The 15,456-nt window shown below is 46.1% G+C and overlaps 1 protein-coding gene across 1 annotated transcript in view; it reads right to left on the minus strand.

Annotated features, from left to right (window-relative positions):
- The window catches only part of bcl9 (BCL9 transcription coactivator), a 310,905-nt gene that overhangs the window by 137,917 nt on the left and 157,532 nt on the right, over positions 1-15,456 (minus strand). The window lies entirely within an intron of this gene.

The following is a 15,456-nucleotide window of genomic DNA, read 5'->3' on the forward strand; positions in this document are numbered from 1 at the left end:
ACGTTTTCACTTAGCGGAGGGATCAATAACCAGGGGACATAGATTTAAGGTATGGGGCAGGTTGTTTAGAGGGGATTTGAGGAAAGAAATTTTCACCCAGAGGGTGGTTGGAATCTGGAACACACTGCCTGAAGGGATGGTAGAGGCAGAAACCCTCACAAAATTTAAGATGTATTTAGATGAGCACTTGAAATGCCATAGTATACAAGGCTACGGGCCAAGTGCTGGAAAATGGGATTAGAATAGATAGGTGCTTGATGGCCGGCACAGACACAATCGGCCGAAGGGCCTGTTTCTGTGCTGTATAACTCTATGACTCTATATAGTGGGGCACCCCAGAGGTCAATGTTAGGAGCACTGCTTTTCTTCATCTATATTAATGACCTCGATTTGGGCAGGGTACAATTTCAAAATTTGTGGATGACAGAAAACTTGGAAATATTGTGAAATGTGAGCAGGATAGTGGTAGACTTCAAGAGGACATAGGCTGGTGGAATGGGCGGGCACGTAGCAGATGAAATTTACTGCAGAGAAGTATTAAGTGATTAATTTTGTTAGGAGGAGAGGCAATATAAAATAAAGGATACAATTCTAAAGGGGATGCAGGAGCAGAGGGTCCTGGGATATATGTACACAAAACATTGAAGGTGATTTGTCAGGTTGAGAAAGTGGTTCATAAAGCATATGGGATCCTGGGCTTTATAAATAGGAGCAGAGAGTACAAACCAATTACGTTATGATGAACCTTTATAAAACTATGGTTCAGCCTCAACTGAAATATTGTGTCCAATTCTGGGCACTGTACTTTAGGAAGGATGTGAAGACATTAGAGAAGGTGCAGAAAAAATTTACAAGAATGGTTACAAGGGTTACTTGGATAGATTGGAGAAGCTGGGGCTGTCCTCCAATAAGAAGAGAAGATTAAGAAGAGATTTGATAGAGATGTTCAAAAGCATAAGCAAAAGCAAAAGGTCAGAGTTCGTTCGTTGATGTCATCTTCTTCCCAGAAGGTTGATTGTCATGGATCTCCACCTCTGTCTGTCTTGTGCTGTCCTTACACATTCTGCAGAAGTCAACTGCCTCCAGTCCATTATATCTGTCATCTATTTTCTTCTCTGCTTCCCTCTCCTACATTCTCCATCGTTCTTTCCTTCCAATAGGCGGCACAGTGGCGCAGTGGTTAGCACCACAGCCTCACAGCTCCAGCGACCTGGGTACTGCCTGTGCGGAGTTTGTAAGTTCTCCCTGTGACCGCGTGACTTTCCTCCCACAGCCAAAGACTTGCAGGTTGATAGGTAAATTGGCCATTGTAAATTGCCCCTAGTGTAGGTTGGTGGTGGGGATGTGGTAGGGAATATGGGATTAATGTAGGGTTAGTATAAATGGGTGGCTGTTGGTTGGCACAGACTTGGTGGGTTTGAAGGGTCTGTTTCAGTGCTGTATCTCTCTATGACTTTAAATAATTGCCTCTGTCTACCTTCTGCTCTAATGATGTAACTGAAGTATTGTATCTTTCTCTCTTTGATGTTGTGCACTAATTTCCTCTTTTCTACAGCCATTTCCAGCACTTCCTCATTGGTCTTTCTGTCTGTTTAAGATATGCAGAACATCCTCCGATATGTCCACATCTCAAATGCATTCAAGTTATCAATAGTCTCTTTATTTGTTGTCCATGTCTCCGAGGCATAAAACATACTTGACAAAATGTAGCACCTCAGCATTCTTTTCCTATGTTTCAGAGTCAATTTCTTTGATGTTAACAAGTCCTTCATTCTGACAAAGCTAGTCATGGCTATCTCAATTCTCACAGTCGGATCTCCCAGTCTCTGTAATAAGCTGTATGTAAACCTTTTCACTTGTTCCAGGACTTGTCCATTTACTTCAATTTTCACTTCCAGGGTTAGACATCTGCTTATCACCATTTTCTTGGTTTTCTTCATATCCATTCTTAATCAATACTGCACACTCCTTGCATTCACTTTGTTTACAATTTTCTGTCGGGCCTCTTCTGACTCTGTAAACAGCTCAGTGTCATCTCCATATCTCAAGTTGTTAATGTCCAACCCACCAATATTGCAAGCTGGTAAGTGTTCCATGTCTCTGAAGATAATTTCAGTGCACAGGTTGAACAGTTTTGGGGACATAACACAACCCTGACACACTCTTGTTTTGATTGGGAAACTGTCTGACAAGCCGTTATTAAGTTTCATCACTGCTGATTGCTTCCAATATAGATTCTGAATTATCCTTTTCTCAGTTCTGGTTTGTTTAAGCACTCAATTATTTTCTGGTGGTAGACTCTATCAAATGCCTTCTCATAGTCTATAAAGCATATATTCACAGGTTTTTGTATTTCCAGATATCCAGAGTAGATAGGGAGACATTGTTCAGATTAGAACCAGAGAACACCAATTTAAGGTGATTAGCAAAAGAATCAATGGTGACATGAAGAAAAACTTTTTTACGCAGCAAGTGGTTAGGATCTGGAATGCACTGCCTGAGAGTATGGTCGAGGCAAATTCAATTGAGGCCTTCAATAGAGAATTGGATAATTATCTGAAGACAAAAGATTTGCAGAACTGCAGGGAAAGGGCAGGGGAGTGGGACTAGGACTTGCAGACAGCCGGCATGGACACAACAGGTCAAATGGCTTCTTCTGTACTGTAACTATTCTATGATTCTATGATCACCACAGAACTAAAAAGTCAACTTGACAGCCAACAGGCATGAATGGGCAAGATGGGAAAGTGGTGCAAAAGAATACTTCAAAAAGAATGCTGCAAATGTGCAACAGAAATATAACAATATATAACACACCCATATGCCTACCCTCGTGCAACTACAAATTTTTACCCTTCCTATTCCTAGCCCTTCTACTTGGTCCAACCTCTGTGGCTTCAGCAGAGGTAGAGGCAAACTGCTCAGATCCCTGCTTTGACTGTTGAGTAGCTCTTAGCCAATGTAATCTGGGTTTTGGAGCCTCTGAGGACCCTGCCAAAGACATGCACCTGGCAGACCTAGGCATCAGGACACAAAGCAACATGTTGGTACTGACTGAAAGTAAGGCATTATCTGAGAAGTGGAAGCACTTTGAGCAAAGTCCCCACTTCCATGCCCCCTATCGCCATCAACCCTTTCAAGGCCCAACTTCACTTCTCTGCTAGCACTGTGCTGGAGAAAACTTCACTGCAGATCAGTGGGTCACTGAAAGTCCTAGGCTAAGATATCATTCATCCCATTTAAGGTGGCATCCAGAGTGTGCAAACCATCAGTGAAGGCCTCCATGCACTCATTCGATTGCCATGTTTGATACTGTGGCCGCTCTGCATGGGAGAAGATGTCACAAAGGCCTGCAACAGCATGCCAATCATGCTTCAGGCAGACTCCTCCAATCTCTCTGCAATCGTGCACAGTGCGGTTCGAATGCCTGTCAGTACATTGCATTTTCCCTGCTGCTGCTCAAGAGGTATCCTGTTCATTGGCAGCCCTGGACTACAGCATCTGCATCCAGCTGAGCAGAACTTGGAGAGTTCTCCCTCCAACATGGACTCTCCACTGCTGTGTCTAACTCCACTATCTGCTCTTGCTCACTGGTAAAATGCAAGTCACCACGTGAAAACCCAACCATCTCTCTAACAAGTCTGAGTGAAGTGCAAGTATCCGAGCTGCATATGTGATGTGACATGCACCCTCAGAGAAAGAGAGAGAGATCTCTTCTGAGGAATTGCCATCGTCACTGGTGACTTCAATCACATGCTAATGGATGCATAAAAGCCATGTGGAAGATAAAAGACAAGAAGGAGTACTGTCAAGATAAGAACGTTTGAAGTTTTCATTATGCACATGATCACATTTCACTTGCTGTCAACATCAAATTAACATGACTAAATGCATGTCGTTGTCTGATATTTAATGATGTCACCAGGTACCTGGCAGGCTCCTTTCTCTGACAGCCAGACGGTCAGGTACACAGAGTCTCTGCTGATCTCCAGCACCTGCTCCTTTGTAGCTTTTAATTGCAAGACCCATTCTCTGCCTGTCCCTGCTGTTCTCTTCTCCTGCAGGAGGGAAAGAGACCTATGAGTGAGCCTATTTGCACATGTTCACCCAATGGACGGAGAATACTTGTTGAGGGTGACAATGAGGGATGCAAAAGACATTTTAGAAGGATGAAGCTAATTGTCAGTAGTGAATGGATCAATAGGAAAGTGTGGAAGTGCATTGATAGAGGGATGGGTGCACCTTCAAAGTAAATTGATGTAAAGACTGATGTGCTGGAGTAGGTTTGAGAAGGTAGAGTGAAGAGGTTGGGCTGATACACATATCAGGACGTAGGTGAATCTACCATTTCTCTCCCCTTTCCTGCCCTATTCAGGTCATTTAAGTGCTTCCTGCATTGGATGCAGGAGGGTGATACACTCCAGCTGCTGATTTCCTTGCCAACCTCCGACCATGTCTTCTTTGTCTCAGCAGCAGACTTCTTCTTCCAGTTATTAGGGAACAATATTTCCCTCCAGGTCTTCAGATCCACCAGCAACATATCCAGATGGGCGTCAGCGAAGCAGGCTGCAGACTTTGCCCATCTTAACTCCGTGCTGACACGTCTTTCTCTCTCCAAGCCAACTCCAACTGCTTCAACTTGCATGTTTGAAGTGTCCCTTAAAATACTGGATTGGATCATAGAATTATAGAAACACTGAAAGCTTTGGCACAGAAAGAGGTCACTGGGCCTGTAGTGGCCGAAAAGGAGCTATCCAGCCTAATCCCACATTCTGACTTTGGTCCGTAGCTCTGTAGGTTACAGCTCTTCACGTGCAAATCCAAGTTTTTTTTAAATGCGATCAGGTTTTCTGCCTCTACCACCCTTTCAGGCAGTGCGTTCCAGACCCCAAATAGCCTCCAGGTGAAAGAAAATCCTCAATTCCCCTCTATTCCTTTTGCCAACTACATAAAGCCTTTGTCTGCAGGCTATTGACTTCTCGACCACAGGAAATAAGTCCTTCTTATTCACTCTATCTAGGCCCCACATATTTTGACACACCTCAAACAAATCTCCTGTCAGCCTCCTCTGTTCCAAAGAAAACAACCCCAGCCTATCCAATCTTTCTCCAGTGCTAAAACTGCCCATTTCTGGCAACATCCTCGTAAAGCTCCTCTTAACCTTATCTAGGAGCGAGACCAAGGCAGACCTGCGAGGAGACAGTCACTGGTGAGCGGGAGTTCCAGCGGTTTAAAAGAGGCTGCGAGAGGCCAGGGAAAGAGCGAGACCAAGGCGGACCTGCGAGGAGACAGGCACCAGCGAGCGGGAGTTCCAGCGGTTTAAAAGAGGCTGCGAGAGGCCAGGGAAAGAGCGAGACCAAGGCGGACCTGCGAGGAGAAAGGCACCAGCGAGCGGGAGTTCCAGCAGTTTAAAAGAGGCTGCGAGAGGCCAGGGAAAGAAACATAGAAACATAGAAAATAGGAGCAGGAGTAGGCCATTTGGCCCTTCGAGCCCGCTCCGCCATTCATTATGATCATAGCTGATCATCCAACTGAGCAACCTGTTACAGCTTTCCCCCCATACACTTTGATCCCTTTAGATCCAAGATCTATATCTGACTCCTTCTTGAAAACATATAATGTTTTGGCCTCAACAGCTTTCTGTGGTAGCGAATTCCACAGGCTCACCACTCTCTGGGTGAAGAAATTTCTCCTCATCTCAGTCCTGAAAGGTTTACCCCATATCCTTAGACTATGACCCCTGGTTCTGGACTCCCCATCATCGGGAACATCCTTCCTGCATCTACCCTGTCAAGTCCTGTTAGAATTTTATAGGTTTCTATGAGATTCCCCCCTCACTCTTATGAACTCCAGTGAATATAATCCTACTCGGCTCAATCTCTCCTCATATCGTCAGATCCGCCATCCCAGGAATCAGTCTGGTAAACCTTCGCTGCACTCCCTCGATAGCAAGAATATCCTTCCTCATATAAGGAGACCAAAACTCCAGACAATATTCCAGGTGTGGTCTCACCAAGGCCCTGTATAATTGCAGCAAGACATCTCTGGTCCTGTACTCGAATCCTCTTGCTATGAAGGCCAACATACCATTTGCCTTTTTTACCGCCTGTTGGACCTGCGTTCTTACCTTCAGTGACTGGTGTATGAGAATACCCAGGTCTCGCTGCATATTCCCCTCTCTCAGTTTATAGCCATTCAGATAATAGTCTGCCTTCCTGTTTTTGCTACCAAACTGGATAACCTCACATTTATCCACATTATACTGCATCTGCCATGCATTAGCCCACTCACTCAACTTGTCCAAATCACCCTGAAGCCTCTCTGCATCCTCCTCACAACTCACCCTCCCACCCAGTTTTGTGTCATTTGCAAATTTGGAGATATTACATTTAGTTCCCTCATCTAAATCATTAATATATATTGTGAATAGCTGGGGTCCGAGCACCGATCCCTGCAGTACCCCACTAGTTACTGTCTGCCATTTGGAAAAAGACCCATTTATTCCTGCTGTTTGTTTCCTGTCCACCAACCAATGTTCTATCCATCGCAATACACTACCCCCAATCCCATGCGCTTTAATTTTACATGCTTATCTCTTATGTGGGACTTTGTCGAAAGCCTTCTGAAAGTCCAAATAAACCACATCCACTGGCTCCCCTTCATCAACTCTACTAATTACATCCTTGAAGAATTCTGGTAGATTTGTGAAGCATGATTTCCCTTTCGTAAATCTATGCTGACTCTGCATGATTCTACCACTGTTCTCTAAGTGCTCTGCTGGAAAATCTTTGATAATGGACTCAAGAATTTTCCCCAGTACCGACGTCAGGCTGACTGGTCTATAATTCCCTGCTTTCTCTCTATCTCCCTTTTTAAATAGTGGGGTTACATTAGCTACCCTCCATTCTGTCGGAACTGTTCCAGAGTCTATAGAATCTTAAAAGATGACCAGCAATGCATCCACTATTTCTAGGGCCACTTCCTTAAGTACTCTGGGATGCATACCATCAGGCCCTGGGGATTTATCGGCCTTCAATCCCATCAATTTCCCCAACATCATTTCTCTACTAATACAGATTTCCTTCAGTTCCTCTCTCTCACTAAGCCCTGTGTTCCCCAACATTTCTGGTATGATATTTGTGTCCTCCTTTGTGAAGGCAGAACCAAAGTATGCATTTAGTTGGTTAGCCATTTCTTTGTTCCCCATAATAAATTCCCCTGTTTTGACTGTAAGGGACCTACATTTGTCTTCACCAATCTTTTTCTCTTCACATACCTATAGAAACGTTTACAGTCAGTTTTTATGTTCCCTGCAAGCTTGCTCTCGTGCTCTATTTTCCCCTTCTTAATTAATCCCTTGGTCTACCTTTGCTGAATTCTAAACTGTTCCCAATCCTCAGGTCTGTTGTTTCCTCTGGCAAATTTATATGCCTCTTCCTTGGATCTAATGCTATCTCTAATTTCCCTTGTAAGCTATGGTTTGGTTACCATCCCCGTTTTACTTTAGTGCCAGACAGGGATAAACAATTGTTGCAGTTCATCCATGCGCTCTTTAAATGTTTGCCATTACCTATCCACCATCATCCCTTTAAGTAACGTTTCCCAATCCGTCATGGGCAACTCGCGCCGCATACCTTCGTAGTTTCCTTTACTAAGATTCAAGACCCTAGTCTCAGAATCTACTATATCACTCTCCATCTTGATGAAGACTTATTATGGTCGTTTATCCCCAAGGGATCTCACACCACTAGATTGTCAATTATTCCTCTCTCATTGCACTATACCCAGTCTAGGATGGCCTGTTCTGTAGTTGGTTCCTCAACGTATTGGTCCAGAAAACCATCCCGTATACACTCCATGAATTCCTCCTCTACAGTACTGTGACTAATTTGATTTGATTTGCCCAATCGAGATGCAGATTAAATTCACCCATAATTACAGATGTTCCTTTATTGCATGCATCTCTAATTTCCTGTTTAATGCCATTCCCAATATAACCACTACAGTTTGGGGGTCTATATACAACCCCCACGAATGCTTTTCTCCCCCTTAATGTTTCTCAACTCTACCCATACAGATTCCACATCGTCACAGCTAATATCTTTCCTCATTATTGCGTTAATTTCCTCTTTAACCAGCAATGCAACTCCACCGCCTTTTGCTTTTTGTCTGTCCTTCCTAAATACTGAATACCCCTGGATGTTCATTTCCCATCCCTGGTCACCTTGCAGCCATGTCTCTGTTAACCCGATTATATCATACCCGCTTACATCTATTTGCGCGATTAATTCATCCACTTTATTGCGAATGCTCTGCGCGTTAAGGCACAAAGCCTTAAGGCTTGTCTTTTTAACATTACTTGTCCCCTTCCCACTATTTTTCACTGTGCCCTGTTGGATTCTGGCCCTTGATTTCTCTGCCTATCATTTTTCTTATTCCCCTTACTGTCTTTTGCTCTTGTCTTTGATTCCCCCTCCTCTGACTCCTTGCAAATGTTCCCATCCCCCTGCCATTTTAGTTTAAACCCTCCCCAACCACTCTAGCAAATACTTCCCCAAGGACATCAGTCCCGGTCCTGCCCAGGTGTAACCCGTCCAGTCCCACCTCCCCAGAACCGGTCCCAATGTCACAGGAATCCGAAACCTTCCCCCTTACACCATCTCTTCAGCCAGGAATTTATCTGATATATCCTGCTATTTCTACTCTGACTAGCATGTGGCACTGGTAGTAATCCTGAGATCACTATCTTTGAGGTCCTACTTTTCAATTTACTTCCTAACTCCCTATATTCCATTTTAGGACCTCATCCTTTTTTTGACCTACGTCGTTTGTGCCAATGTGTAGCACGACCACTGGCTGTTCATCCTCCCCTTTCAGAATGTCCTGTAACTGCTCTGAGACATCCTTGACCCTTGCACCAGTGAGGCAACATACCATCCTGGAGTCTCGTTTGCAGCCACAGAAACGCCTCTCTATTCCCCTTACATTTGAATCCCCTATAACTACTGCATTCCCACACTTTTTACTCCTCCCCTGTGCATTGAATTGGGCTGTTACTGCTTTCCCCTGAGAGGCCATTCCCCCAAACAGTATCCAAAGCAGTATATCTGTTTTGCAGGGGAATAGCCACAGGAGATTCCTGCATTGCCTGCCTCGTCCTCTTGCTCTGCCTGGTGGTCACCCATTCCCTTCCTGCCTGTGGAGTCTGAGCCTGCAGTGTGACCACCTCTCTATAAGTGCTGTCCACAATACTCTCCGCTTCGTGGATGCTCCACAATGTCCCCGGCTGCCGCTCCAGCTCCGAAACCCAGGCTTCCAGGATCTGCAGCTGGAGACACTTCCTGCACACATGCTGGTCCCGGGTGCTGGAATTGTTCCCGGCTTCCCACATCGAGCATGAGGAGCGCACCACTGTGTCAGATGTCAGAGCAAGGGTAGCACCACAGTTCAGTGATGCATCTATGATGTTTGTCAATTTTTGCTCTGCAGAATGTCTGTTGTGGCTCTGTAGTTGGGATTAATGTTGGTCTGACAACTTTTCCAAAAGTGTGAACCTTCACAACCATACCAACATCATTTAAACTACCCTGTAATGGTCCCCCTGACAAACACAGCCTATACATTTTCACAGCTTCCCCGCTTCACACACAGACCCCTTGCAGAGTTGCCATCCTGCTTCACACGTAGTCCCCTTGCAGATTCAGCATGGCGGCAACATCCGCTGCAAACCCCACTTTCCTTAAAAAAACCGTTGAGGCACCAAGAACTGTTACCTCTGTGGCACCATCTTTTGAATGTTGAGAAACTGAAGGCATGCGAGTGCCACATGTCAAACAAAAAATTGGCAACGCTTCGTTGGATCTCAATGAATGACACTCAAATGCATTTAAATCAGCATGTAAAACATTTAAATGATGATTCCGTTGCGCCAGGGTGTCACAGTACTTCTCCAACTCCAACAAAGTTAGAAAATAGTGTTACAGCGATGGGTTCCGTGGCCGACGGCTCTGTGGGGATTCTCTGGCTCCGCATGCCAATGATCCCGCCTTCAACAGGAGCAGAAAATTCAGCCCTAGTTCAGCCAAATAGCCTGTTTCTGTACTGTATATTTTATGTAATTCCATGTACTCCTTGTGGTAGTGAGTTGCATATTATTATCACTCTGGTTAAAGACGTTTCTTCTGGTTTCTCTATTGGATTGGTGACTATCTTATATTTATGGGTCCAAGTTTTGGCCTTCCCCACAAATGGAAACATCTCTATAATCTACCTTATCAAACTTCATGATTTTAAAGATCTTTATCTGATCACGCCTCAGCTTGTTTTCTAGCGAAAAGAGGCCTGATAAGTATATCTTTTCAGTGCTGGCATCATTTTTCTCCTGTGCCTCTAAATCCTTCTATAATATGGACCAGAACTGGTCTAAGTGTGGTCTAACCAAGGTTTAATAACCAAGGTTTAATTTGACATAGCTTCTCTGCTTTTCAGTGCTGACCTACTAGAAATGCACTCCAGTGCTTGGTTTACTTTTATGACCTTATTAACTTGTGTAAATACCTTTAGCAATTTGTGTTTTTGTACGGTTAGTTCCTATTGCTCCTTTACTGCATTTAGACTTATAATCAAGGCAATCAAAATATTTTTGGCTGGATTTAGAGGCAAGGGCACAGGTCCTGGCAGCAGTACCGGAAGAGGGTGCTGTTTCCACTTGGTCGTTCAGCGGTGGCCGCACATGATCTTGCGGCAGTTGGCTAATTAACACACGCAAGGCACAGAGGCCGTCCATTCGAGGGCCTGAGGTGGGAAGTCAGGCTGTGAAGTCGGTGTCAGCTAATGCTGTAGCAGGTGCTGGCACCATATTTAAAGGGCTGCCAGCCCTGCATTCACTGCTGCTTGCGCAAAGGAGTCCTTTCCTTGACTATTGCCTGTAACCATCTTGCTGATGCTCCCTGACTGTTGCTGCCAGCCATCCAAGGGACTGACCAGAAGGCTACAGCAAGAATGGCAGAATGAAGACCCTGAGTTTTCGCACGGTTCAGCGATGCCTCCCTGGAAGTTCTCCTCCAGGCTGCAAGGGCAAGCCAGGAGATCCTCCTCCCTAGGAATGAGAAGGCCTGCCTGACCAACCAAACCTGGATGGAGATTGCAGAGGAGGTCATCAACCATGGGGTCACCACAAGCGCATCAATGACCTCCTTCAAAAAAGTGCCAAAGTGAGTACTCTTTATGTCTTTTCTCTTCGGGCCTTGTATCTAGCAATGCGAGAGGGTGCACTTGGTGGCGAGGGAATGACCACCCAGTTAGTGGCAAAGAAGTTAGGCAGGCAGCATATGCTGTCACAGGCATGGCTACATCTTGGTGAAAGGCGCTCATCTGCCTTTGATGACTCCCAAAAGGTCTCCCGAGAGTGGCCGTATGCAGGTGGCATTTGTGTGCACCCACTGTCGACTGCTGGGTTGCCACCAGCTTAGATGTTGTGCTTATCTCCATGGGAAAACTAACAGTCTTTCTTCTTGAGACCACAGCACACCACATCAAAGAGACGGTCAAGACCTGCAGATGGGTGCCATACCTTCACATCCTGACCCCCATGGAGGAGGAGGCCTTAGAGATGGCAGGACACCAGGGCAGCCGCTCAATGCTGATGGTAAGACAGAAGCGCCAACCCAAGAGGGTGAGTGAACAAGTGTAGGGGCACAAGGGTGCCTCTGACACACATACAGCATAGTTTTCATGTGACCACTGCTGGACACCTGGAGCACCACAGCAAGCATAGCTGGGATGAGGAAATGGGATGTCCTTAACCCTGAAATGTTTATGTTATCTCATGCAAATTAGGGTCAAGCCAACGGTTACAGAGCTTGAGAGACCGGGGGTAAGCCAGCCACCTCTGAGGAAGAGGAGGGATCCTCAGAGGGTGCAGCATCACATCTCTCTCCCGCATTCTCCGCCAGCGCAGATACTCTCACATCTGGGAATATGCAGTCGCGATTAGATTCTGGGTCACAACCTGGTGAGCACATCGCAGACACCCCAAGCAGCTGACATACGCTGTGACAGCCAAGGCCCCTGACAGTCGCAGGAGTGTGGGAGGCCAGGCCCGTGCTGAGCCCTAGGCTGATGACGTGCCTCTGGAGTTGTCCACAACATGGTAACTGTTGGTGTTATAGTGAGAGATGAGCCAACATCTGGTGGAGCATCCAGAGGCTATGGGCACTCATACACGGACGATGGAGGTGTCCATCCAGACCATGAGTGCTGCCATGTCTCTGGCATATGCATGTATGGCTTCCTCCATCAAGAGACTGGCAACCATTATGGAATACCTGATCTAGCAGAACACTCAGTGGATGCAGGAGATGCGTGCAGACTTGCATGCCATCATCTTGTCCATCAGCTTAATGCAGCAGTGGGAAGGCGAGAGGGGGATGAGGTGCCTGGAGTCTCCACCAGCTCCTCATTCTTCTCAGGTCTGCAAGGAGTTTCAAGTGTGCCTTTCAAGGGAGGAGAAATGATAACTTCTGCCTCTGGGGACTGCTCTCAGAGCGTTCCTGGTGTGACGAGCAGCTCCTCAGCCCTTCTGCTGGTGATACCAGCACCTCAAGTAGCCACAATGACAAAGGAGAGCCCTGCACCTGTACAGGAGCAACCCACCATGCCAGGGCCCTCAGGCAGCCAGAGGACGACAGTCAATGTCATCCCAAAGCACGGGGCAGCAAGGTCAGCAGCCTGCCTCCACCTCATAGCAGCACTTGTAAGAGAGTTATGAACAGCATCTAGCTGCACTTGTGGTTCACATATAGATGTTAAAAAAAACAAAGTATTGCAGATGCTGGAAATTTGAAATAAAAACAGAAAGTGCTCCGCGGTGGCGAGCTTTGAACTCGGAGGCCTTCTGACAAGGAAGTGCCGCCGCCAAGCCCCCATGATATTGTGCGCAGAGGCTCATTTAAATAGAGGAGGCAGAACGAAACTCCATACGGAGTTCCGATGGCGTGCAAGGTGCGATCGGCCGCTGTAAAATCGGCATGGGATGGCTGCCACCAGCAGGTATGTTCATTTACATCTAATTTTTGTTAATTTATATATTTGGATAAAGGCCACACCGGCAAACGTTGGGGGTCGGGGGGAAGGGCGCATCGAGGTCCCACTGCCGCCGGTATTATGCGGCAGGCCCATCTCAACGTTGGGGGCCAAAGCGGGCCTCTCCCTGCAGAATTTTATGGCCCCCGCCCCCCCCCCCCCCCACCGCGACCCACAGCATCGAGGGGTTGGTAAAATTCAGCCCACATTTCAGGTTTCAGAACTGACAAAGGTTAGAAATGTAATAAGTTTTGAGCAAGTGAAAGCGGGGAGTGGGGGAAGAAGAACAAAAGGGAAGGTCTGTGATAGGGCAGAGGCAGGGAGAAATTAAATAACAAAGATGATATGGAGCAAAAGGCAAAGGGAGTGGTAATAGTTTTAGTAAAAGACAACACATTTGTCCAGAGCAAGTGTTAATGACGTCATAATGAATAGCTGTGTCCAAAAATAAAAACATGTAAAACAAGTTTAAGATTATATGTCATTGGGAAAATGCTTGAATCCATTATTAAAATCACAAAACAATTAGGCAGAGTCAACAGGGTTTTGTGAAAGGGAAATCATGTTTGACAATTACAGTTCTTGAGGATGTAATAAGCAAGGCGGATAAAGGGAAACCAGTAGATGTAGTAGATATTTGAATTTCCAAAAGGCATTTGATAAGATGCCACATAAAAGGTGACTACAGAAAGTAAGAGCTCATGGTTTTGCAGGTGATATATTAGCATGGATAGAGGACTGGCTACTAACAGGAAACAGAGAGTTAGGATGAATGAGTCGAAGCACTTCCTGTTGATGAAGGCCACTAGCTGATCCATGGGAGCCTTCATGGCCACATGCATGTAATTGATGACACCTTGTGCCTGGGGGAATCCAGCAATGGCACCAAACCCAATGGAACTCTCAGCTTGACTGTCCATAGGAGTGCGGAAGCGCACATAGTCGCTGGCCGGCTTGAACATGGCATTGGTCACCACCTTGATGCACCAATGGGCCGCAGCCTGGGAGATCCCACTCATGTCTCTGGTGAATCCGGAGCTGGAGGCATAGAAGTTGAGAACTATGGTGAGCTCAGAGCCACTGGCATTGTGTCCACCAACCCCCATGGGTCTCAGCTGTCCTGTTATATGGTACAGAGATCAGTGATGGCCTCCCTGGAGAGCCCAGACTTTGCTGACACTGCTGCTCGGACCTTTGGAGAAAGTTCAGCCTTGGAAGGTAGATTATCTCCTGGGGATATTCTCTTCTGCATGCAGGGGGCTGTTGGCATATTCCTCTTCTGGTGTGCCCACCCTGAGGCTGGCCCTCTTGCTGATCCTGAGCCTGCTGATGTGATCTCCCCCTCACTCAGTGCCAGGACCTCCCTCCCGCTGAACCGCCCGTCATCCTCAACAGGGGCCCTGAAGCCTGGTTGAATGAAACACATGGAAGGTGGCCTTCATAGTCATAGAGCCACAGAGTCATAACAGCACAGATGGAGGCCATTTGACTTATCATGTCTGTGCTGGCTCTCCACAGAGTCCCATTCCCCGGCTCTATCCACGTAGCCTTGCAATTTTATTTCCCTCAAGTGCCCATCCAATTTCCTTTGGAAATCACTTATCGTTTCTGCTTCCACCACCCTTGTAGCAGTGAGTTCCAGGTCATTACCATTCGCTGCATAAACAGTTCTTCCTCACATTCCCCCTGAATCCCATGCTCAAAACCTTAAAACCGTGTCCCTTAGTCCTTGTACTATCAGCTAGTGGGAATAGCTTTACTTTGTCTACCCTATCCAAACCTGTGAGAATCTTGAACACCTCTATCAAATCTCTCCTCAATCTCCTTTGCTCCAAGAAGAACAACCCCAGCTTTTCCAACCTCACCTTATAGCTAAAATCCCCCATTCCTGAAACCATTCTGGTAAATCTCCTCTGCATTCTCTCAAGGACCTTCACTTCCTTCCTAAAGTGTGGTGACCAGAACTGGATGCAATACTCTAGTTGTGGCCTAACTAGAGCTTTATAAACGTTCAGCATAACCTCCCTATGTCTGTACTCAATACCTCTATTTATGAAGCCCAAGATCGCATATGCTTTGCTAACTACTCTTTCACGATGTCCTGCCAGCTTTAATCTATGCAAATGAACCCCCAAGCCCCTCTGGCCCTGTACATTCTTTAGAACTGTACCATTTAGTCTATATTGCCTCTCCCTATCCCAAAATGCATCACCTCACATTTTCTGTATTAAATTCCATCTGCCACTTGTGTGCCTGTTCTTCTGGGACTATGTCCTCTTGCAGTTGATTGGTATCATCCTCACCATCTGTTGCATCTCCAAGTTTGGTATAATCAACAAATTTTGAAATTTTACTCTATATTCCATTATCCAC

This window comes from Heterodontus francisci, chromosome 6 (assembly GCF_036365525.1).
Source record: "Heterodontus francisci isolate sHetFra1 chromosome 6, sHetFra1.hap1, whole genome shotgun sequence".
Classification (NCBI taxonomy): domain Eukaryota; kingdom Metazoa; phylum Chordata; class Chondrichthyes; order Heterodontiformes; family Heterodontidae; genus Heterodontus; species Heterodontus francisci.